This window comes from Dermochelys coriacea, chromosome 3 (genome assembly GCF_009764565.3).
Source record: "Dermochelys coriacea isolate rDerCor1 chromosome 3, rDerCor1.pri.v4, whole genome shotgun sequence".
Lineage (NCBI taxonomy): Eukaryota > Metazoa > Chordata > Testudines > Dermochelyidae > Dermochelys > Dermochelys coriacea.
This window is the reverse complement of record NC_050070.1, coordinates 2245516-2271000: the sequence shown is the minus strand read 5'-3', so window position 1 is coordinate 2271000 and position 25485 is coordinate 2245516. Positions and strand designations below refer to the sequence as shown.

At 44.0% G+C, this 25485-nt stretch overlaps 1 protein-coding gene across 29 annotated transcripts in view; it reads left to right on the top strand.

Annotated features, from left to right (window-relative positions):
- Positions 1 to 25485, top strand: part of DTNB (dystrobrevin beta) — a 412789-nt gene that overhangs the window by 153523 nt on the left and 233781 nt on the right. The gene's annotated exons all lie outside the window — the stretch shown is intronic.

The window sequence follows — 25485 nt, the reverse complement described above, 5'->3', positions numbered from 1 at the left end:
TGGACCTGGGGTTCTGTGCTAGCACTGAGGAGCTTCTCTTCTGTCCAAGTCTCACCCTGTGGTGCCCCTGAGAAGTAGCAGGCAAGCATTCTTAACTGCTCTGCTGGCTCCTGATTATTCAGTGTCTCCTCCTGGCCCTTCTAAGCTCCGGAGGACTAAGTCTTGTTGGTAGCCTGGTCTGAGTAGGTTTTCCTTGAGCACAGGGCACAGACACACCTCTAGCAGGGGACAAAGAAGGCATGGTAGACCCCATCACACAGGCCTTGTAGCGAGAGATTTACAAAGCTAAATCTGTTTAGTTTATCCAAGAGAAGATTGAGAATGACTTGATCATGACTTGCATGTACCTATACATGGAGAAGAAATTTCTGATAGTAGATGGCTCTTCAATGTAGAAGAAAAAGGCATAATGATATCCAGTATTTGAAAGCAGAAGCTAAACAAATTCAGATTAGAAATAAGATTAAAATTTTTAGCAGTGAGGGTAAATAACCATTTGGTCAGTTTACTTAGAGAGCTGGTAGAATCTCCATCCACTTTCTCTTTAAATCAAGACCAGATGTCATTCTAAAAGGTATGTTATGGCTCAAACAGTGGGTTTGACTGAAATTACTTGATGAGGTTCTATGGTCCATGTTTGCAGGAGGTCAGATGAGATCATGAGCTGGACGTGCACAAGTCCATGGGGCCGGACGAATTGCATCCGAGAGTGCTGAGGGAATTGGTGGCTGTGATTGCAGAGCCCTTGGCCATTATCTTTGAAAACTCGTGGCGAACGGGGGAAGTCCCGGATGACTGGAAAAAGGCTAATGTAGTGCCCATCTTTAAAAAAGGGAAGAAGGAGGATCCTGGGAACTACAGGCCGGTCAGCCTCACCTCAGTCCCTGGAAAAATCATGGAGCAGGTCCTCAAAGAATCAATCCTGAAGCACTTAGAGGAGAGGAAAGTGATCAGGAACAGTCAGCATGGATTCACCAAGGGAAGGTCATGCCTGACTAATCTAATCGCCTTTTATGATGAGATTACTGGTTCTGTGGATGAAGGGAAAGCAGTGGATGTATTGTTTCTTGACTTTAGCAAAGCTTTTGACACGGTCTCCCACAGCATTCTTGTCAGCAAGTTAAGGAAGTATGGGCTGGATGAATGCACTATAAGGTGGGTAGAAAGCTGGCTAGATTGTCGGGCTCAACGGGTAGTGATCAATGGCTCCATGTCTAGTTGGCAGCCGGTGTCAAGTGGAGTGCCCCAGGGGTCGGTCCTGGGGCCCGTTTTGTTCAATATCTTCATAAATGATCTGGAGGATGGTGTGGATTGCACTCTCAGCAAATTTGCGGATGATACTAAACTGGGAGGAGTGGTAGATACGCTGGAGGGGAGGGATAGGATACAGAAGGACCTAGACAAATTGGAGGATTGGGCCAAAAGAAATCTAATGAGGTTCAATAAGGATAAGTGCAGGGTCCTGCACTTAGGATGGAAGAATCCAATGCACCGCTACAGACTAGGGACCGAATGGCTCGGCAGCAGTTCTGCGGAAAAGGACCTAGGGGTGACAGTGGACGAGAAGCTGGATATGAGTCAGCAGTGTGCCCTTGTTGCCAAGAAGGCCAATGGCATTTTGGGATGTATAAGTAGGGGCATAGCGAGCAGATCGAGGGACGTGATCGTTCCCCTCTATTCGACACTGGTGAGGCCTCATCTGGAGTACTGTGTCCAGTTTTGGGCCCCACACTACAAGAAGGATGTGGATAAATTGGAAAGAGTACAGCGAAGGGCAACAAAAATGATTAGGGGTCTAGAGCACATGACTTATGAGGAGAGGCTGAGGGAGCTGGGATTGTTTAGTCTGCAGAAGAGAAGAATGAGGGGGGATTTGATAGCTGCTTTCAACTACCTGAAAGGGGGTTTCAAAGAGGATGGCTCTAGACTGTTCTCAATGGTAGCAGATGACAGAACGAGGAGTAATGGCCTCAAGTTGCAATGGGGGAGGTTTAGATTGGATATTAGGAAAAACTTTTTCACTAAGAGGGTGGTGAAACACTGGAATGCGTTACCTAGGGAGGTGGTAGAATCTCCTTCCTTAGAGGTTTTTAAGGTCAGGCTTGACAAAGCCCTGGCTAGGATGATTTAACTGGGACTTGGTCCTGCTTTGAGCAGGGGGTTGGACTAGATGACCTTCTGGGGTCCCTTCCAACCCTGATATTCTATGATTCTATGATTCATCAGAATGGCTCCTTCTGGCCATAAATATCTATGAGAGTATAACCACTTTTTGATGGTGAACTCAATCATTTAGATTATCCTAGGTGGGCTAAGTGGAAGAAATCAGTTTTAAGTCGTGATTAAATGAACAGGGTGGACATGAATAATACTAGTTTAAAGAGAGAGTTCCAGGTATAGAATCATAGAAGATTAAACCTCTAAGGATGGAGATTCCACCACCTCCCTAGATAACCCATTTGAGTAATTCACCACCCTCCTAGTGAAATAGTGTTTACTAATATCCAACCTAGACCTCCCCCACTGCAACCTGAGACCACTGGTTCTTGTTCTCTCATCTGCCACCATTGAGAACAGCCTAGCTCCATCGTCTTTGGAACCCCCCTTCAGGTAATTGAAGGCTGCTATCAAATCCTCCCTCACTCTTCTCTTCTGCAAATTAAATAACCCCAGTTCCCTCAGCCTCTCTTCATAAATCATGTGCCCCAGCCCCCTAATCATTTTCGTTGCTCTTTGGTGAACTCTCTCCAATTTGTCTATATCCTTTCTGTAGTGGGGAGCTCAAAACTTGAAGCAATACTCCAGGTGTGGCCTCACCAGTGCCGAATAGAAGGGAATATTCACTTCCCTCGATCTGCTGGCAATGCTTCTACTAATGCAGCCCAATATACCATTGGCCTTCTTGGCAACAAGGGCACACTGTTAACTCTCATCTAGCTTCTCGTCCACTGTAATCCCCAGGTCCTTTTCTGCAGAACTGCTGCTTAGCCAGTCAGTCCCCAGCCTGTAGCAGTGCATGGGATTCTTCCGTTCTAAGTTCAGGACTCTGCACTTGACCTTGTCCTTGTTGAACCTCATCAGATTTATTTTGGTCCAATCCTCCAATTTGTCCAGGTCACTCTGGACCCTATCCCTACCCTCCAGCATATCTACCTCTCCCCCCAGCTTAGCATCATCCGCGAACTTGCTGAGGGTGCAATCCATCCCATCAGCCAGGTCATTAATGAAGATGTTGAAGAAAACCGACCCCTGGGGCACTCCACTTGATACCAACTGCCAGCTAGACATCGAGTCATTGATCACTACCCATTGAGCCTGACAATCTAGCCAGCTTTCTATCCACCTTATAGTCCATTCACCCAATCCATACTTTAACTTGCTGGCAAGAATACTGTGGGAGACCGTATCAAAAGCTTTGGTAAGGTCAAGATAGATCACATCCACTGCTTTCTGCATATCCACAGAGCCAGTTATCTGATCATAGAAGGCAATCAGGTTGGTCAGGCATGACTTGCCCTTGGTGAATCCATGTTGACTGTTCCTGATCACCTTCCTTTCCTCCAAGTGCTTTAAAATGGTTTCCTTGATGACCTGCTCCATGATTTTTACAGGGGCTTAGGTGAGGCTGACCAATCTGTAGTTCCCTGGGTTCTCAGTCTTCCCTTTTTAAAAGCTGGGCACTATATTTGCCTTTTTCCAATCCCTGATTGCTGCAAGTTTTCAAAGATAATGTCCAATGGCTCTGCAATCATCTCAGCCAATTCCCTCAGCACCCTCAGATGCATTAGATCTGGACCCATGGACTTGTGCTGTCCAGCTTTTCTAAATAGTCCTTAACCTGTTCTTTCACCACTGAGGGCTGCTCACCATACTGTGTTGCCCAGGACGGCAGTGTGGGAGCTGACCTTGTCTGTGAAAACCGAGGCAAAAAAAAAAAAAAAAAGGGTTGAGTACTTCAGCTTTTTCCACATCATCTGTCACTAGGTTGCCTCCCACATTCATTAAGGGTCCCACACTTTTCCTGACCTTTTTCTTGTTGCTAACATACCCGTAGAAACCCTTCTTGTTACCCTTCACATCCCTTGCTAGCTGCAACTCCAGTTGTGTTTTGGCCTTCCTGATTACACCCCTGAATGCTCGATTTTTGTATTTTTATACTCCTTCCTAGTCATTTGACCAAGTTTTCATTTTTTGTAAGATTCCTTTTTGTGTTTAAACTCACAGAAGATTTACTTAAGATTGAATAGTTAAGATTGAAGTGTGTATCAATACCTAATAGCCGCACCATTAATTTTCATAGAATAATTCATTTGCAAAAAACAAAAAAAAATCCTTTCAAAGTGGAAAAACTTGGAAATTAACAGTTAAGAACTTCATCTAGTTCAGTCATGTCCTATATTCCTTCTTCACTTGCTGTGAACCCCATGTAAGTTGCAATCTCTCCTCCTGTTAAATTTTTGCTTTTTTTATAGTTTGCATAATTATATGTAAAGAACAACATATTAGGATAAGATGCTGATGGTTTAATCACTTTATTTTATTCATGTGAAACTAAATCTGTTTATACTTCTAATACATTTACTAATCCACACCCCAAAACCAAAAGGCTATTCTGAGCATGGCCAACAAAAAAATACAGATGAAACAGCTGTCCCTGTTTTGCTAGTGTGTGGAAGCAGCTCACACATTCCCTGACACAAGACACAGACTGGTGCATGGAAGGGACTTCTGCATGGGAGCGTGCGAGCCGCTTGTACACACTAGCGCCATAGGTGGATTAAGCTTTTGTGGAGCCCTGGGCCAGAGCAAGTGGGGGCCCCTCCTCACCCTTTCCACCTGCAGTCCCCCACCCTCCCTGCTCTTCCCGGGGAAATGGGATCGGGGCACTGGGGCTTGCCCTGTCGGTCCCCCCCACCCCTCCCCCCGGCGCTCCTGCCAGAGAGCAGGTTTGGGGTGTGAGGCCTTCCCCTGCTCCCCGGTAAGAGAGCTGGGTGGACAGAGCAGGTCATGGCATGGGGCACCCATTTTTCCGGGGGCCCCTGGGCATGGGCCCAGTGGCTAATCCGCCACTGACTAGCATGTGTATCTGCACAGGGCTCTGATCACAAAAATAAGCATTGATGGTGGCTTAGGTACAAGTGATCGTAACTTGGTCACATTTACAATGTGTAAGCAGGAATAAATGTACTTATTACAGTAATATATGTACTTGGTGCTTTAATAGGGCCACCCTATTGTATTCCACTGAAGATTATGCATGTGCATCATGCACCTGGAGTTGGAGAATTTGAAAGTAGTGTCCGTTGGTCTGCACATGCATCTTGGCTTGCGTCATGCATCCATCTAAGGCGATAAAGGGTGGGGCAGACAGAGCACATCTCCAGTTACTTCTCTCCACCGCATTGTCCATATCAGTGCTTTCAGTGTCCTCGTCTCTGAGGCACTTTTTAAAAGGATAGTTGTACATAGTTTTTATGAGTTTTACCAGTTTCATCTTAGTGCTAATAGTCGATAGATTTTGGGGTTTTTCAACCTTCCCCTGCAACTGCGCCTTCTGTACGAACATGTGGGTACCGGACTATGCCCAGGACTCCAAACTTCAAACTGAGCGCCTCCTGTCCGCGTTCTTCTTGGTCAGTGACAACCACCAACATTGTTTCTACTGCCGGGGGAAGCTTATATTATGGCCAGGTGAGTATTTGCCAGATTTTCCCCAGCTTCACCCGAGAAGGAAGGGCTCTTTGCATCTGGAAGCCTCTCATGGAGCTTGCCATGAGACCTCACTCGGACTTAGGCCAGGGAACCCCCTCCCCCAACCCTGATTCAGCGAGGAGTGAGCCTCCTGCTGCCATGTCCAACTCCGGTGCTGGCAGAACCACCCCATGGACCTCATGGTGGGACCTAATTGGGAGGTAAGGAAGCACACCCATAATCATGGAACTAAATCTTCCTGCAGATGAAAGACCATAGATTCTCTTTCCACTAGTTTGACCCAATGGTTACAAGAGCATCCACTAAGCCCCTAGGCACAAGATAAAGACTCGCAAGCAATAGGATCCAGCAATTTGGGGCACTGATCTATCAGTACCAACATCATCAGCATGCCACAAGACGTGAAATGGGTGTTGAATGTCATCCGCCATGGCTATACAATAGAGTTTTAACATGCTTTGTCCTTCAAAACCCTGCTTCCTGTCCCCCTTGGGGACCATTCTCATGACAGTATTCTTGCCCAAGAGGTGAATGTGTTACAATGGGGAGCAACAGAACGCGTTCCTCCGGAATATCAGAGAATGGGATTCTATTCAACCTACTTCCTGATATCCAAGAAGAAAGGCAGGTGGAGACTAATCCTCAATCTCTGACACCTCAGTCACTTCATCCACAAAATCAAGTTTCATATGGTCACTCTGGCAGCAATAATTCCATTCTTAGAGAAAGGCAAGCTGTCAATATGAAGGACACTCAATTTCACATCAATATTCAGCCTGCCCCCAGATGTTTCCTGAGATTCAACAGTGGACACTCAACATTTCCGATACAGAGTGCTCCCCTTCAGAATAGCTGCTGCTCCCAGTCTTCCCCAAAGTATTTTCCAGTGTAGCAGCTTCTGTCAGACATTATGTCCTCCAAGTTTCCATATCTCTGTGATTTGCACCTTGCCGCAAGTTCTAGACAAAAAGCCCACATGTCAACTTCGTGTTACTCAATCTCCTTTCTTCCCTTGGAGTGAGCGTCAATGTTGAGAAATTTATTCTCAACCCCATGCAGTCTCTGGACTTTATTGGGGCTACCATAAATTTGGTCACAGCATAAGCTTACCTGCCCACAGACAGGTTCCAGACCATAAGTGGCGGCATAACTCTCATTGTGAGCAATCTGTATGTACCGCCAGGAATTTCATGTCTCTCCTTGTCCATGCGGTTTTGTGTACCTATGTGAGCCCCTTCGCTTGACTCCATCTTTGCTGCCTCCAGTCATGGCTGCAGTCCATTTACTCACCAAATTGCCATTTCTTGGATTTTATGTTGACAGTCTACACCAAGGTACTATCATCGCTCCAGTGGTGGACAGACCCACATCGTTTATGTGCGGGGGTTCCTTTCCCCTCTCTTCCCCAGACGAGACACTGGATAGCTACATGGCTCAAGGAACATGGGCTCCCTGAGAATCCAGGATGCACATAAACATCCTGGAACTCTGAGCTGTGAGAAAGGCATGCCAATCCTTTCTTCTCTTCATCTGCTACCACCATGTTCTCATCATGTCAGACAGCACCACCACTGTTATTTATCTCAACAAACCTTGATAAACAAGATCCACTGCACTATGTGCAGAGGCAGTCAATCATCAACCACCAGAACATTTTGTCAGCAGCCTAACTTTCTGGGACAGGCTCAGACGACATTTTTGCAATTGACCACTAATGGGAATTTCACAGTTCAGTAGTACATGACATCTTCGCCTGATGGGAGACCCTTATCAGACCTATTTGTTTCACAGGTGAATAGCAATTGCAAGATGTATTGTCCCAGGGGAGCCCTCGGCCACCGCTTCCAGGGCAACGCCCTGCTCATCCCCTGGTCCTACCAACTCAATTACTCCTTCCCTCCGCTACTGCTCCTGCTTCAAGTACTGCAAAAGATTTGACAAGACAGAGTGATGGTAATTCTGATCACCTCCTGCAGGCCCAGACAATCCTGGTTCCCCAATTTTTTCCATATGTCCTCCCACCAACCAATTCCATCCCTGCCTTCCCCGATCTGGTGACTCAGTGCAACAGTGAGATCAGGTATCCCAATCCACATGTACTACACCTTGGGTTGATATTTGGGTGGGCATGTGCCTTAGAACAAACATGCTCTTCAGCTATACAGGACATTCTCCGCAGCAGGATGCTGTTACTGGGTCAAATGGAGACTTTTTCCATCATGGGCTCAACAAAAAAAAGTGGTTTTAGCAGAATCAGTGCGTGTAGTGGAGTACAACTTTGCAGGTACTTCCTAACTAAGAGTGCTTTTACGGGGTTAACCTGGAATGCAATGAGTGTAGGAGAGTGGGGGTAGAGGTAAGACAAATGGATTAATGATACTTCACATCAGTTGAGGCTTCATTGAGTGACTGCAGGGTGGCTCCACTGAAAATCCAACCCAGAATCATTAACTCAGTCAGTTTACTTTGACTATGAACTGGGTCCAGAATTTGGCCTGACATTTTGTTTGTTATTAATATACAGGCCAGAATGGGGGACTGTATCCTAGAAAGCAGAGACTAGATTATCAAATGGTCCCTCTGGCTTTAAAATCTCTGAGTGATAGAATACATAGTAGATATTAGTTTGCAACATAGCTATTGCACTAATGTCATGTTCTTAATAATATTTTGCACTTCTCTAGTACTTTTCCTCTGGGAATCTGAAAACATTTGAGAAATAATCAAATTTCACAAGCATAAAACCATCCCTCCTCTCTTCACGTGTGTATTTAAAACAGCAGCAGCAATTGGTCTACAGTGAGTTTTGTTCCTGACTCATGTTCCACTCTAGTGATCTTTAGGCTGTTGAAAAGTTCTGGTGCCATGTCTAAATGTTTTAATAAAGTGAGAGAGACAAGGCGGGTCAGGTAATATTTATTTATTGGACCAACTTCTCTTAGTGGAAGGAACAAGCTTTTGAGCTCTTCTTCATATCTGACGATTGAAACTAGAGTTTCTGGACCTGAAAACAATCTCTGAAGTTTGAATTTTTTTCCTTTCCCCCAGCAGAAGTTGGTCCAATAAAAGATATTACCATCTTGTGTGTCTCATATCCTGGAACCAACATGGCTTCAATAACACCGAAAGCATTAATAACCTGATTAATTTTTCTGATCTGTTATCAATGGGGAATTCTTTGAATAATTATCTCCCACATTACATTCTCAGTACTCGTGCATGTGATGTTGGATTATTTTTAGCTAGCAATGTCTGCTGGGGTTTTGCCTTTTCCCTCAGGCTCTGCCACTATGGTTGTCGATCAATTGCAGTTAACACACGCGATTAACTCAAAAAAATTAATTGCTATTAAAAAAATTAATTGCAATTAATTGCACTTTTAATCACACTGTTAAACAATAGAATACCAGTGGAAATTTAAATATTTTTGGATGTTTTTCTACATTTTCAAATATATTGATTTCAATTACAACACCGAATACAAACTGAACAGTGCTCACTTTATATTTTTTATTACAAATATTTGCACTGTAAAAATAATAAAGAAATAGTATTTTTCAATTCACCTCATACAAGTACTGTAGTGCAATCGCTTTGTGAAAATGCAACTTACAAATGTAGATTTTTTTTTTTTGGTTACATAACTGCACTCAAAAAACAAAACAATGGAAAACTTTAGAGCCTACAAGTCCACTCAGTCCTGCCTCCTGTGCAGCCAATCGGTAAGACAAACAAGCTTGTTTACATTTATGGGACATAATGCTGTCTGCTTCTTATTTACAATGTTACCTGAAAGTGAGAACAGGCCATTTGCATGGCACTTTTTTTGTAACCGGAATTGCAAGGTATATACGTGTCAGATATGCTAAACATTCGTATGCCCCTTCATGCTTTGGCCACCATTTCAGAGGACATGCTGATGATGCTCCTTAACAATTTTTTTTTAATTAAATTTGTGACTGGACTCCTTGGGGAAGAGGAAAATTGTATGTCTCCTGCTCTGTTTTACCTGCATTCTGCCATATATTTCATGATATAGCAATATTGGATGATGACCCAGCACATGCTGTTCATTTTAAGAACACTTTCCCTGAAGATTTGGCAAAATGCAAAGAAGGAACCAATGTGAGATTTCTAAAGATCGCTACAGCACTCTACCAAGGTTTAAGAATCTGAAGTGAATTCCAAAATCTGAGAGGGATGAGGTGTGCGGCATACTTTCAGAAGTCTTAAAAGAGCAGTATTCCAATGTGGAAAAGACAGAACTGAATGACCAAAAAAAGAAAATCAACCTTCTGTTGGTGGCATCTGACTCAGATGATGAAAACGATAGTTATTGAGCAGAACCTGTCATCGCCCTGGATGATGTCCCCTGGAAGGGTAATTGAAGCATGAAGGGGCATATGGATCTTTAGTGTATCTGGCATGTAAATATCTTGCAATGCCGGCTACAACAGTGCCATGCAAACACCTGTTGTCACTTTCAGGTGACGTTATAAAGAAGAAGCGGGCAGCATTATCTCCTGCAAATGTAAACAAACTTGTCTGTCTGAGTGATTGTCTGAAAAGAAGTAGTACTGAGTGGACTTGTAGGCTCTAAAGTTTTACATTGTTTTATTTTTGAATGCAGTTATTTTTTGTACACAATTCTACATTTGTAAGGTCAGCTTTCATGATTAAGAGATTGCATTACATTATTTGTATTAGGTGAATTGAAAAATACTATTTCTTTTGTTTTTACTGTGCAAATATTTGTAATAAAAATAATATAAAGTGAGCACTGTACACTTTGTATTCTGTGTGGTAATTGAAATCAACATATTTGAAAATGTAGAAAACATCAAAAATATTTAAATAAATGTTATTCTATTCTTTAACAGTGTGATTAATCACGATTAGTTTTTTTAATCTTGCGATTAATCACAATTAATTTTTTTTTAATCGCTTGACAGCCCTACCGCCACCTAAATGGGTGTAGTCACCCCTCAGTTTCTTCTTACTGCCTGTAGCTGCAAGACTGAAATCTTGGTAGTGTCTGCTTCTCTTGTGCCCTGTGCGATTAACTTAGCTTAGTTATTTAATGTTAGTAATTAGCATCAGAATAGTTAATTAAGTTCCCTTTTTCTCAGTGGCCTATAAAAATGTATTTAGTGAATTTTTAGTAGCCTAAGATGACCTCCTCTCACCATACAAGAGTTCTAGAATTATGACAAAAGCCCAGTACCAAGTGTTAAGACCTATGCACCCAATTTTTCATGTTACGCTGTCATAACCATCAATAGTGGTCGCCCTCTGTATTCTTCCCAAAGACATACTAACACTTTCTTGAACATCATTCCATGAGTCCTCCTTACTCCAAGTGCAGCCAGAGAGGAAGGGAGGCAAAGTTGAAATTTTGCTGCTGGAGAAATCGATGCACCTCGGGGAGATCTTCAGTGGTGTCTCAAAATGTGAGCTAATCCATCTCTGTCAGCATCCTGAAAACTGCTTTCCTGGTGGTAGTTACATGAGCCAGAGGGTAGGAAGGATTCAGACCTTTATACCATTTTTCACAAGAACAGGGTAAATGTTATATCTCGCCCTAAAGGTATGTCTACTCTTACGATGGTGTGTAGAGTACAGACAATGCACACCCAGCTAGCATAAGTATAAATAGCAGTATAGCTGGGGAGAACGGTATAGGTGAGTAGAAGAGTGCCCTAAATGCCTGAATCCCCAAGATTTGTATCCTACAAGGGCTCTCTATCTGCCCAAGCAGTGCCTTCTGTGTCGACACTGCTCTTCCCCACTCCAGTGAGAGGCTCTGGCAGCAGGGAAAGCCTCTGGCAAAGTCCCCATTGCCTTTTCTTATGAACAGACTTCTGGAATATTTTGACTTTTTGTTGTTGTTGGGGCCTGTTAATTGCAAGTGCTCAGCATGTCTGAAAATCAGGCCATTGATATTAGAAAATGTATTTAAACATGGGTGATGTTATATTAAAAAAAAGCTTTTATTTGGCCTTCTGCAGTGAGGTAGTCAAGGTGTTACCCCTTTGTGGTGAGTATATTCTATTTCAGAAGAACAATTTCTGAAATTCCTGAAACCAGCTAAAAGCTGTAGCTTTTGAAAGCCTCTTTTCCAGTGCAGTAATGCCTTGTTCTTTCTAAAACATTTTATTTCAGAAGAATAGAATATTATTTATAGAGCATTATAATCCAATGGACTGAGAACCTATTAATAATATAACTAAAAGTAAATTTAGTTGTTTTCTTGTACGGTGGTGGTGTCTTGGGCCCTGACAAGGGCCCCATTGTATTAGTCACTGTACAAACACATAAGAAAAAGAGTCCGTCCTGAGACGCTCACTGTCCTAAGTAATTTAGAGTTTGCCTGTGCTGGACTTCTTATAGCTGCAATAGGGTCCTATGAGCATTTTTCTCTCTTATAAACCCTTCTTTTGTATTATTAACTCACTTACTGTCCCCTATAAAATCTTTTAAAGGTGACTAGCAATTCATTCTATAAAATTCTTAACTGTAACAATATTGGCCAAATGCCCTGAAAACCAAGTGAAGAGGGGCATATTCAGTACAATTGTATATAGTTTCTTTCCCCAGCAGATGGCAAACTGTGTCCATGTTCAAATAAATACAAGAGCTGTGTTAGACTTCATGTGAAGTATGTTTGCAGTGTTGTAGCTGTGTTGGTCCCAGGATATTAGAGAGACAATGTGAGTGAGGTCATATTTTTTATTGGACCAACTTTTTTTTGGTAAAAGAGACAAGTTTTCTGGTGACAAAGCTCTTCTTCCGGTCTGGGAAAGATATTCAGGGCTTGTCTTCACACAGAGTGCTACAGCGGTGCAGCTCCACTGGTGCACTGCTGTAGTGCTTTGGGGAAGATGCTACTACGCCAACAGGAGAGCTTCTCCTGTAGGCATAATTAATTCACCTCCCTGAGAGGCGGTAGCTATGTTGCCAGGACAAGCTCTCATGTCAACATAGCGCTGTCTATACAGGGGGTTAGGCCGGTATAACTACATCGCTCAGGGGTGTGGACGTAGTTAGACCAATATAGGGTGTAGACCTGGCCTCATAGTGTCACAGCTAAATACAAGGTGGAACAGATTGTTTGGCATAAGTAAACAACACATATTCTATGAGACCATTCAAGGCAAAGTGGCCCATTGATACCTCTACAGTTATAGAACAAAAAAAGGGGGATTAGATTACAGATTGTTGTAATAATAAAAATTCAATTTATGGTTTAAGTCCATCATTTTAATGTCTATCAAAATTATGAATGTAAGATCACAGGCTCATCTTTTGAAGGTGCTGTGCAGGTTTCCTTTGAGGACGAGGACAGAGAGGTCAGATATAGAGTGATCATTTTGTGAAAAGTGTTCACCCATGGGTGAGATGATGATTTTGTCTTTTATCATTTTTCTGTGCGAGTTCATTCAGAAGTGTAGTGTTTGTCTGGTTTCACCCACATATTGAGGCATTTAGTGCACTGGATGAGATACACCACATGTTGTGATACGTGTGTGTAGGACCCAGGGATCTTAAAAAGTATGTTGTGGGAGTACTGATCATCATAGCAGCAGAGATATGGTCTGCAGGTTTGCATCCTTTGTTCTGGCAGGGTCTGGTGTCATTTTGAGTTGGTGTGTCCTAGTCTGTGGGAAGCTTGCTTGTGGTGATGAGCCTGGCAAGGTTTGGTGGGGGGGGCGTTGTTTGAAGGCCAGAAGAGGAGGTTTGGGAGTGATTGCTTTCAGGTGTGGTCCCCATCAACTATGGGTTCCAGTATGGGGTGGTAGGTGACAACTAGGGATGTGCAGTTGGAGGGTATTGAAGGATATTATCTTGAGATATTTGGGTAGCCCATTCTACGATATGATCTACTTCTCTAGTGGAGTGTCCTTGTTTAGTGAAGGTATTTGTTAGTGTGTTAGTGCTAGATTTTCTCTTCAGAGAATGTTATGTGGCATCTGTGTGCCTTTCTGCTGATAACAGATTTCTTGGTGTGTTTGGGTTGGTTACTGGATCTGTGAATGTAAGTGTGGTGATCTATGGGTTTCTTGTATATAGTTGTCTGTAGCATCCCATTGTTGAAGCTGACTGTAGTCTCCAGGAAGTTGATGCTAGAGCAGGACTGTTCTAGAGAGAGTTTGATGGATGTGTGGTGGTTGTTGAAGTTTTGGTGGAAATCTGTGAGGGAGTTTAGGTTGTCTGTCCAGAGGATGAAAATACTATCCATGTATCTCAGGTATATCATTGGGTTTGTAGTGCATTTGTCCAGAAATTCTTTCCTAAGGTGGCCCATGAAGAGGTTGGCATACTGGGGATCCATTCTAGTACTCCTGCTTGTTCCCATGGTTTGCTCAAAGTATTTGTTACTAACTGTAAAATTATTATGGGTGAGGATGAAGTGAATGAGTGTGGCGATGTGTTTAGGGTGGATATCTGATTGTTGTCCATTATCTTGTAAATATTTGAGACTGACAGCGATGCCATCATTGGGAGGCATGTTGTTTCGGGAGGTGACATCCATGGTTGCAAGGATGGTTTTCTGAGCGTAGTTTTTAATGTTGCAAAGCTTCTGGAGGAAGTTGTTCATGTCCTGGAGGAAGTTGGCCATTTGTGTGGTGAGTGGTTTGAGGATGGTGTCTTTGAGTCCTGATAATCCTTCAGTAAAAGTACCATGGCCTGATATGATGGGTCTGCCTGGGTTCCCTTGTTTGTGTATTTTGATATGAAATATTGAACTAAACCACTGAAAGCCAAAATGCAAGTAAATATGCTTTTACTTGTATCATCCTATGCTTTTGTTTTCTTCTTTAGTTTTTCCTCATCTGTAGCATTAAATTTCTTGGCTCTCTTTTATCACATTACATTCTACATAATTCACTTTGCTTTCTGGCAGAATTTCCTTAGCACCAGTGAAAGTGGGCAAGATTGTCTGCTTAGTGCCTGAGTTGAAAAACTTGTTTGCTTCCTTATTTTCAATTTTCGGAATATTTGCATCCTGTGTAATTTCTACAGTTACTGGGTATTCAGAAGGGTCCTGTCAGAACTAGCAGCAATAAAACAAAGTGCTTATGAAAGATTAACCTCCAAATCCTGTTTTCAACCAAAAATATTTTTGCTTTTTTTGAAGTAACTCAATGTTTACTACTTACATATCAGATCATAAAAGTAATATTTGTTTAGCAGCATCAGAGTCTGCTAGGCATTTTAAAGAGTGATTACTACAATGTCCATGCTTCAAAGAACTTTCAGTCTTGCATAGGCAACATACAGACAACAACAAAAACCAATGTGATTGAATGGTAAAAGCAAGCACACATCTTGTTAGTTCCACAATTTTAGTTTTTTTATGTCCACATGGCTTTTAGTAAATTAAAGGAAGTGGACAGGTTTATAGACCACCAAAAAGTGAAAGGGGTTTTGAGATGCATCAAACTTGTAGATGGGAGGGGGCTCCAGGTGCATGGTCATTACATAGTAGTTAGATGTTACTGATAACTTTCTCACAGAAGCTTGACTAATTTTTCAAATTAATTTTTAAATTTAAAAAATTTCTTCGGTGTCACTTGTACCTAAATTACCACTTTCCTCCATAAAAGAAATTGTCCCGTAACATGTTTGTCCTACATACCCTGACAGTTAGTCTGGCTCTGTTTGTCTAGGTACATGTAGGTCTGGATACATAGAATCAAATGAAGTAAAAATCATATGAATCAAACTGTACCATAGAATCTCTATAGATAGTAATTCTATGCTGTAATAATAAGAATATAGCAGTGGGGATATATTACTGACCACCTGACCAGGATGATGATAGTGACTGTGAAATGCTCAGGGAGATTAGAGAGGCTATAAACATAAAAAACTTAATAATAATGGGGGATTTCAACAATCCCCATATTGACTGGGTACATTTCACCTCAGCATGGGATGCAGAGATAAAGTTTCTTGACACCTTAAATGACTGCTTCTTGGAGCAGCTAGTCCTGGAACCCACTAGAGGAGAGGCTATTCTTGATTTAGTCCTAAGTGGAGCAGAGGATCTAGTCCAAGAGGTGAATATAGCGGGACCGCTTGGTAATAGTGACCATAATATAATTAAATTTAACATCCCTGTGGCAGCCCACTGCTGTATCATTTAGTTTCAGAAACGGGGACTATACAAAAATGAGGACGTTAGTTAAACAGAAATTAAAAGGTACAGTGCCAAAAGTAAAATTTCCATACAGCTTGGAGGGATTTCAAAGACACCGTCATAGAGGCTTAGTTTAAATGTATACCTGTCACGGGGTCTCTTACCACACTGGCGCCTCCTGCTGGCTGGTTCAGGAATTAGCTCTGGTCAGCAGGTGTTCCCTCCCATGGTGGTGGCTCTCCCATCCTCGTCTCCGCCTGCAGACCCACTGCAGTTCCAGTCTCACTGCCTCTGCTTTGTGGCACAGCCCTCCAGCCGTGTCACAATCTAGGTTCTCCCCTTCTGGGGGACTCCTTCCGTAACAGTCTAGCTGCTAGTCACAGCGACTTGGCAGTCCATAGCCTGGCCGGTTCTTCAGCGATGAGTGTAAGAGGTGGGACCTACGCCCGCCCACTACTCTGGGTCCCAGCCCAGGGACCCTGTAAACAGCAGCTTCCCGCTGTCCCTCCTTTCTTTCTCCACCAGTCTGTCTCAGTTCCTTGAGCCACTTCCCCGCAGCCCCAGCGCCTTTGGTTCCTGCCTCTGGCTCTTTCACCCTCTTTCCAGGGTCTCGGGACTGCAAGCCCTAACAGCCCTGTTCACGGTGCTAGTCTCAGCAGCCCTCTAGGAAGCTGGCCCCCTCCCTCGAGCTTCCTGCAGCAGACTGCTTGTTCTGGCCTGCAGCTTCCTTTTATATGGGCCGGCTGGGCCCCGATTGGCTGCTCCAGCCACTGCCCTAATTGGCTGCAGCATCTGCCCTAATTGACTGTTTCCTTACAGCCCTCCAGCCAGGTTTTAACCCTATCAGGGCCAAAAAAGAATCTGAAGAACAACTAGCCAAAGACTCAAAAAGTAATAGCAAAATTTTTTTAAGTACATCAGAAGTAGGAAGCCTGCTAAACAACCAGTGGGACCACTGGACAATCGAGATGCTAAAGGAGCACTCAAGGATGATAAAGCCATTGCAGAGAAACTAAATGAATTCATGCATTGGTCTTAACAACTCAGGATGTGAGGGGAGATTCCCAAACCTGTGCCATTCTTTTTAGGTAGCAAATCTGAGATGCAGGTGTCATTAGAGGAGGTTTTGGAACAAATTGATAAACTAAACAGTAATAAGTCACCAGGACCAGATGGTATTCACCCAAGAGTTCCGAAGGAACTGAAATGTGAAATTGCAGGACTACTAACTGTAGTCTCAAAAAGAAAAGGAGTACTTGTGGCACCTTAGAGACTAACAAATTTATTTGAGCATAAGCTTTCGTGAGCTACAGCTCACTTCATCGGATGCATTTGGTGGAAAATATAGAGGGGAGATTTATATATACACACACAGAGAACATGAAACAATGGGTTTTATCATACACACTGTAAGGAGAGTGATCACTTAAGATGAGCCATCACCAGCAGGGGGGGGGAAAGGAGGAAAACCTTTCATGGTGACAAGCAAGGTAGGCTATTTCCAGCAGTTAACAAGAACATCTGAGGAACAGTGGGGGGTGGGGTGGGGGGGGAGAAATAACATGGGGAAAGTTTTACTTTGTGTAATGACTCATCCATTCCCAGTCTCTATTCAAGCCTAAGTTAATTGTATCCAGTTTGCAAATTAATTCCAATTCAGCAGCCTCTTGTTGGAGGGTGTTTTTGAAGTTTTTTTTGTTGAAGGATAGCCACCCTCAGGTCTGTAATCGAGTGACCGGAGAGATTGAAGTGTTCTCCGACTGGTTTTTGAATGTTATAATTCTTGACGTCTGATTTGTGTCCATTTATTTTTTTACGTAGAGACTGTCCAGTTTGACCAATGTACATGGCAGAGGGGCATTGCTGGCACATGATGGCATATATCACATTGGTAGATGCGCAGGTGAACGAGCCTCTGATAGTGTGGCTGCTGTGATTAGGCCCTATGATGGTGTCTCTTGAATAGATATGTGGACAGAGTTGGCAACGGGCTCTGTTGTAAGAATAGGTTCCTGGGTTAGTGGTTCTGTTGTGTGGTGTGTGGTTGCTGGTGACTATTTGCTTCAGGTTGGGGGGGCTGTCTGTAAGCAAGGACTGGCTTACATCTATTCATCTATATCTATTCAGGGGACAGATCTGTTCCTCAGATGTTCTTGTTAACTGCTGGAAATAGCCTACTTTGCTTGTCACCATGAAAGGTTTTCCTCCTTTCCCCCCCTGCTGCTGGTGATGGCTCATCTTAAGTGATCACTCTCCTTACAGTGTGTGTGATAAAACCCATTGTTTCATGTTCTCTGTGTGTGTATATAAATCTCCCCTCTGTATTTTCCACCAAATGCATCCGATGAAGTGAGCTGTAGCTCACGAAAACTTATGCTCAAATAAATTTGTTAGTCTCTAAGGTGCCACAAGTTCTCCTTTTCTTTTTGCGAATACAGACTAACACGGCTGCTACTCTGAAACCTAACTGTAGTCTGTAACCTCTCATTTAAATCAGCTTCTGTAACAAATGACTGGAGGATAGCTAATTTGGCAATGTAGGTGCGTCCGGCCAGGGTTGTCACTCTCTGAGGCGGCGGGGAACCAGAACACCTCGCTACTTCTGTCAGGTGTGTCAGGGAACTAGCCTGCCTGAGCAAAGAGTTCAATAGCAAAGCCCAGGCCCTGGGTCAGGGCAGGGCAACAAACAGTCAGTAGCTCAGGGCTCTCAGGCAGGGGCTGAGCAGAGAGTTCAATAGCAAAGCCCAGACTCCTGGCTCCGAGCGGCCTGGGAGAGGGGGAGACTTCTACCCGTGAGATGGGTGATGGGGGGATGCAGGCCGGCCCACCCACTCCACTGAGTCCCAGCCCGGGGCCCTAGCAGTGGCAGAAGACCCTCTGCTATGTCAGTGGGGTTCTTGACTACAACACACTGACATTGGCCCTGGCAGTGTTGCAACCTGACTAGCATTGGCTGCCCCTGGGCTACTTCCTACCTCCCTCTCTAGAGGTACCTGGGTCCTCCAAGGGGTCACACACCATGGGCTCCTCAGAGCAACTGGCGCTCGGTTGGCTTGGTGGCTCCTCCAGGTAACTGGAGAACGGCAAGCTTGGCAGTGTTTCTGGACTCGGGCTAGCATCAGGCATTGGCTCAGGTCGGCTGCCGATCGCCGTGGTCTCCCAGCTGGGAGCTCCGCCTCATACATCTGGCCTCTCCCATGGCTGTGTTTCAACTGAGCTCTGGGGTTGGGCTTTTATACTTCCGGTCCTGCGCCTTGACCTCTGAGGGGCGGGCGCAGGGTTCGCTGGCTCCGCCCACTTAGGCATCCAGAGAGGCTTATCACTCTCCGGTGCGGCAGACAGCCTCGCTACAGGTGCCAATTTTTAAAAAGGGCTCCAGAGGTGATCCTGGAAATTATAGGCTAGTAAGCCTGACTTCAGTACTGGACAAATGGGTTGAAACTATAATAAAGAACAAAATTGTCAGACACATAGATGAACATAATTTGTTGGAGAAGAAGCAACATGGTTTTTGTAAAGGGAAATCCTGCCTCACCAATCTACTAGAATTCTCTGAGAGGGGTCAACAAGCATGTGGACAAGGGGGATCCAGTGGATATAATGTACTTAGATTTTCAGGAAGCCTTTCACAAGGTCCCTCTCCAAAGGCCCTTAAGCAAAGTAAGCTGTCATGGGATAAGAGGGAAGGTTCTCTCATGGGTCAGTAACTGGTTAAAAGACAGAAAACAAAGGGTAGGAATAAATGGTCAGTTTTCAGAATGGAGAGAGGTAAATAGTGGTGTCCCCCAGAGGTCTGTGCTTGGCCCAGTCCCATTCAACATATTCATAAATGATCTGGAAGAAGGGGTAAACAGTGAGGTGGCAAAATTTGAGGGTGATACAAAACTACTCAAGATAATTAAGTCCAAAGCAGACTGAGAAGAGCAACAAAAGGATCTCATGAAACTTGGTGACTGGGCAACAAAATGGCAGATGAAATTCAGTGTTGATAAATGAAAAGTAATGCACATTGGAAAACATAATCCCAACTATACATATAAAATGATGGGGTCTAAATTGGATGTTACCACTCAAGAAAGAGATCTTGGTGTCGTGGATAGTTCTCTGAAAACATCCACTCAATGTCCAATGGCAGTCAAAAAAACAAACAGAATGTTGGGAATCATTACTGTGTGCAGATGTGGGAGCCCCATCTCAAAAAGATATATTGGATTTGGAGAAGGTTCAGAAAAGGGAAATAAAAATGATTAGGGGTATAGAACAGCTTCCGTATGAGAAATTAATAAGATTGGGACTTTTCAGCTTGGAAAAGAGACGACTAAGGGGGGATATGATAGAGGTCTATACAATCATGACTGGTGTGGAGAAAGTAAATAAGGAAGTGTTATTTACTCCTTCTCATAACCCAAGAACTAGGGGTGACCAAATGAAATTAATAAGCAGCAGGTTTAAAACAAGCAAAAGCAAGTATTTTTTCACAAAATGCACAGTCAAGTGTGGAACTCCTTGCCAGGGGATGTTGCGAAGGCCAAGACTATAACAGGATTCAAAAAAGAACTAGATACATTAATGGAGAATACATCCATTAATTGCTATTAGCCAGAATGGGCTGGGATGGTGTCCCTAGCCTCTGTTTGCCAGAAGCTGGGAATGGATAACAGGGGATGGATCACTTGATGATTCTCTGTTCTGTTCATTCCCTCTGGGGCAACTGGCATTGGCCACTGTCAGAAGACAGGATACTGGGCTCAGTTTTGTAATAAACTAAAATGTAACAATAAAAATGATTTTGTCAAGTGGCATCTGACTGAAAAGTCATTTAATCAATGGATAATGCAGTCACATGCACCTATCTAGGTCTTTATTCCATAACCATGGTATCTGAGTGCTTTATATACATACATATATTCATCAAGCAGGAAAATTACTCCAGGTTCTCTCTTCCCAAACAGATGGAGATCTACTACATAAATCTTTGTAGTCCTAAATCTGACCAAGGCACCACTCAATATTTATGTAACCCATTTAACAGAAATACACACTGCTTGAGAAAGAAGCTCCTTGCCAACTTGTAGATGCTGCACATTCCACATTGTGATGATTTTTGTTTTAAGTTGTAGAGTTCTAATTAATGAAAGTGATTCAGTGGATCACAATGTTCTCCCTTCCAGCAGTGAATATTCAGAAGGAATTACTTACAAACATATTCCAATTATTTTGATGTGAATGCTGAAAATGGTAAGGTCTTATAATCATCAGAGGTGCATAATCCCCATACAATTAGAAAGTGCTCTCAGACATTCTCAAGAGGGAAGGAACATCCCTGAAAGAACAGAATTTCATTTGTTTGTGACAGGAAGCAACACTCACTCTCTATAGGGTAGAATGGCTATGGCATTGGTGTCACACATCCACATATGTGAAAAGCACCTTTCATGACAAAAAGATGCAGAAAAAAATCTTGTTTGATTGCAATTATAGTTTTCTTTTTAACTAGGACAGTTGTCTTCAGAACAGTCTTGTGGAAATTGTGATAAAGGTCCTTATACATAAGAATGGCCATACTGGTCAGATCAAAGGTCCATCTAGCCCAGTATCCTGTCTTCCAACAGTGACCAATGCCAGGCGCCCCAGAAGGAATGAACAGAACAGGGAATCATCAAGTGATCCATCCCCAGTTGTCCGTTCCCAACTTCTGGCAAACAGAGGCTAGGGACACCATCCCTGCCCATCCTGGCTAATAGCCATCGATGGACCTATCCTCTGTGAACTTATCTAGTTCTTGTTTGAATCCTGTTATAATCTTGGCCTTCACAACATCCTCTGGCAAGGCGTTCCACAGGTTGACAGTGTGTTGCGTGAGCCTCTTCAGCTTCCAGAAAATGGAGCTTGCATATAGACTTTCCTGTGATAAGTCAGATATTTAAGGAATAGTATCCGGGGGATGAGTTGCAATTATAAATTGCAGTGTTTTTAGGAGAAGTTGTCGTCCTAGAGATGATAATAGAATCATAGATATGTAAGGGCAGGTACATTGAGGTTATCAGTTCCAGCCCCCTGGGTTGAGGCAGGACCAGAATATTTTTAGACCAGTGGTTCTCAACCTGTTTCACATTGTGGGCCATATATGCGGACAACAATGGGTTACATGGGCTGCAGGTTGAGTACCACAAGGCCCCCTGCCACCAAACCACCCACAGTCCCCCATGCCCAGTGCCCCCGCCAAGAGTGGGGCCAGGAGCGGAGCCCTGGGCATGGGATCGGGTGGCCAGAGCCTGCCGTGTGGGGCCGGGCAGCAGCCAGCAGCCAGACCACAGGACCAGGCAGCAGCCAGATCCGGACCCTGAGAGCTGCTGCACAGGGATGGGCAACTGAGCCCTGAGTGCCACAGTGCGCAGACGGGCAGCCGGGACCCCCAGCAATGGGCCAGGAGGGAAGCAGCCAGCGTGGGCCGGCCACCAGGACCTGAGAAGGGGGGCCAGGAACGGAGCCCCGCCTAAAACCTAGGGCTGCTGAAGCACCGCAGCAAATCCCTAGTTCCCAGCTCCCCCGTACCCAAACCTACCAACAGGCCCACTCTCCCGTCCCCTTCCTACCAGCAGCACTCCCCAGGCCCGTGCTAGCAGGAGCACTGGTGCAGGCTGCAAGACGCTATCTTCCCCTTCAGCCAGCTCCGGCCCTGCCAGACCAGAGAGGCAAATTTTGAACTTTTTTTTAGCACTCAGGTGGGCTGCAGCTGTGAGCTAAATGGGCTGCATGTGGGCCACGGATTGAGAACTGCTGACATAGACCATTCCTGAAAGGTGTTTGTCTAACCTATTCTTAAAAATCTCCAATGCATGAGGTTTGACAACCTCCCATTCAGGACCCTATTTCAGTGCATACCTGTCTTTATAGTTCGAAAGGTTTTCCTAATATCTAACATAAATCTCCCTTGCTGCAGATTAAGCTAATACTTCTTGTCCCACCTTGAGTGGACATACAGTGGTCAATTGCTATCCTTGTTATAATAGCCCTTTCCACATTTCAAGGCTATTATCAGTTCCCCCCTAAGTCTTCTCAAGACTAAGCATACCCAGTTTTTTAACCCTTTCCTCAGAGGTCAGGTTTCCTAAACCTATCATCATTTTTGTTGTTGTTCTCTGGACTCTCGCCAATTTGTGCACAACTTTCTTGAAGTGGGGTACCCAAAACTGGGCATCATATTCTAGCTGAGGCCTCAGCAATGCTGAGTAGAGTGGGACAATTACCTCCCATGTTTTACATACCACACTGCTGCTAATACACCCCAGAATATTTGTCTTTTTTTCAACTGCATCACAATGTTGGCTCATACTAAATTTGTGATCCACTATAATCTCCAGATCCTTTACAGTAGTACTACTGAGTAGTCAGTATTTCCCATTTTGTAGCTGTGCCTTTGATTTTTCCTTCTTAAGTGTAGTACTTTGTACTCCAAGGCTGTTTTGAATTCTAATCCTGTCATCCAAAGTGCTTGCTATGTCTGCCAGATTCTGCTAGAGCTATACCAAAGACCAGTGCAGAGAAGATGGTGCCAAGTACCAGGCACCAACATAGGCACCTCTAGCACTGATGCCTACCCTAACTTCAGTGACATCAAAATGGGCACTAACAGTTTCAATGTCAAAGTCCGGCACCGAGAGGAGCCATTCCAAACACAGAGGCAGAGAACTCCAGATGGAATCCAGTGAGTCCCCATAAGGATAAAAAATGCAAAGCTTCAGTAGATAAATCCACCAGACCTCACACAACATCAAAGGCTGAGAAGACGGAGTGGCCTATGATGCAAGAGACCCTGACAGTGCTAATCACCACCCTGGTGGTGCACATCTTTGCATCAACGCCGAACATGGAGAATGAGCCCAGGGGAAAACTAGAATACAGCAATCAGTGCCAAAGCACCTGCTGTAGAAATGCCAGTTCTTCTTTGAGTGCTTGTTCATGTCCACTCCAATGAGGTGCATGCATGCACATGTGTATGGTAGCTGGAAGATTTTTCCCATAACAGCCTCCGTCAGGTCGGCCTGGGTGCCCCCAGGAGTCGCGCCTTCATGGAGCTTAATATAGAGCTCTGCCAACCTGCTACCTCCTCAGTTCCTTCTTACTGCCAGTGACGGTTAGCTAGAACATACCATAGCCCTTGCTTAGCAAGTGCTTTTATCTCCATTTTTTGTATATAGTTCTCTCTAGTCAGCTGGGGGTTCCCCCCACCCACTTCCAACTCCCTGGAACTGGGATATGCCACGGTCTCCGGGCCAAGACCTGTGAGATCTGTGCTAAGCGCATGCCAAAGAGTGACCTCCACACTTCTTGTCTAAGGTGCCATGGGGAACATCACCAAAAGGACAGATGTAGGATTTGCCATCAGTTCCATCCCAGAACTATTAAAGAGAGGGAACGGTGGTTTAAGGTCCTCCTAAAGGAGGCAGCTCTTTGGCCCCCCCAGGTCAGAGGACCCAGCACGACCTCGTTGGTGTGGAGTGCCCCGGCACCATCATCCCCAGAATTGGTGCCGAAAAATGACTCCTCCCAAGATGCCCAGGCCGACCCAATGGAGGCTGGTTCTGGACTAGTCAAAACCCAGTGAACCAAACTTACTCATACACTATGCCACTGTGGCCCATGAATCAAAAATCTGGTTTCTGCCTCACTTGAGGAAGAGGTCACTCTCCCTACCAGCATCTCTGACTACCCATGTCAGTGTGTCATAGGCAACTGGATTTAGGGGTTGTCATAAATATAAAGGGAAGGGTAACCACCTTTCAGTATACAGCGCTATAAAATCCCTCCTGGCCAGAGGCAACATCCTGTTAAGTTACCTGTAAAGGGTTAAGCAGCTCAGCTAATCTGGCTGCCACATGACCCAAAGGACCAATAAGGGAACAAGATACTTTCAAATCTTGGGGGGGTAAAGGCTTTTGTTTGTACTTTTTGTTTACATGTTTGTTCTCTCTTGGGACTGAGAGAGGCCAGACAGAAATCCATCTTCTCCAACCCATCCTAATCCAAGTCTCCAATATTGCAACCAGTAGAGGTAAGCCAGGCAAGATGAATTAGTTTATCTTTTGTTTTATGTGAATTTTCCCTGTGTTAAGAGGGAGGTTTATTCCTGTTTTCTGTAACTTTAAGGTTTTGCCCAGAGGGGGATCCTCTGTGTTTTGAATCTGAATACCCTGTAAAATATTTTCCATCCTGATTTTACAGAGGTGATTCTTTTACCTTTTCTTTAATTAAAATTCTTCTTTTAAGAACCTGATTGATTTTTCATTGTTCTTAAGATCTAAGGGTTTGGGTCTGTGTTCACCTGTACAAATTGGTGAGGATTCTTATCAAGCTTTCCACAGGAAAGGGGGTGTAGGGCTTGGGCGGATATTTTGGGGAAAGACGTCTCCAAGTGGTCTCTTTCCCTGTTCTTTGTTTAAAATGCTTGGTGGTGGCAGCATAGTGTTCAAGGCCAAGTCAAAGTTTGTACCTTGAAGAAGTTTTTAACCTAAGCTGGTAAGAATAAGCTTAGGGGGTCTTTCATGCGGGTCCCCACATCTGTACCCTAGAGTTACTTTATATACAAAACAGTATATATACGCAGTTACTTTATATACAAAACAATA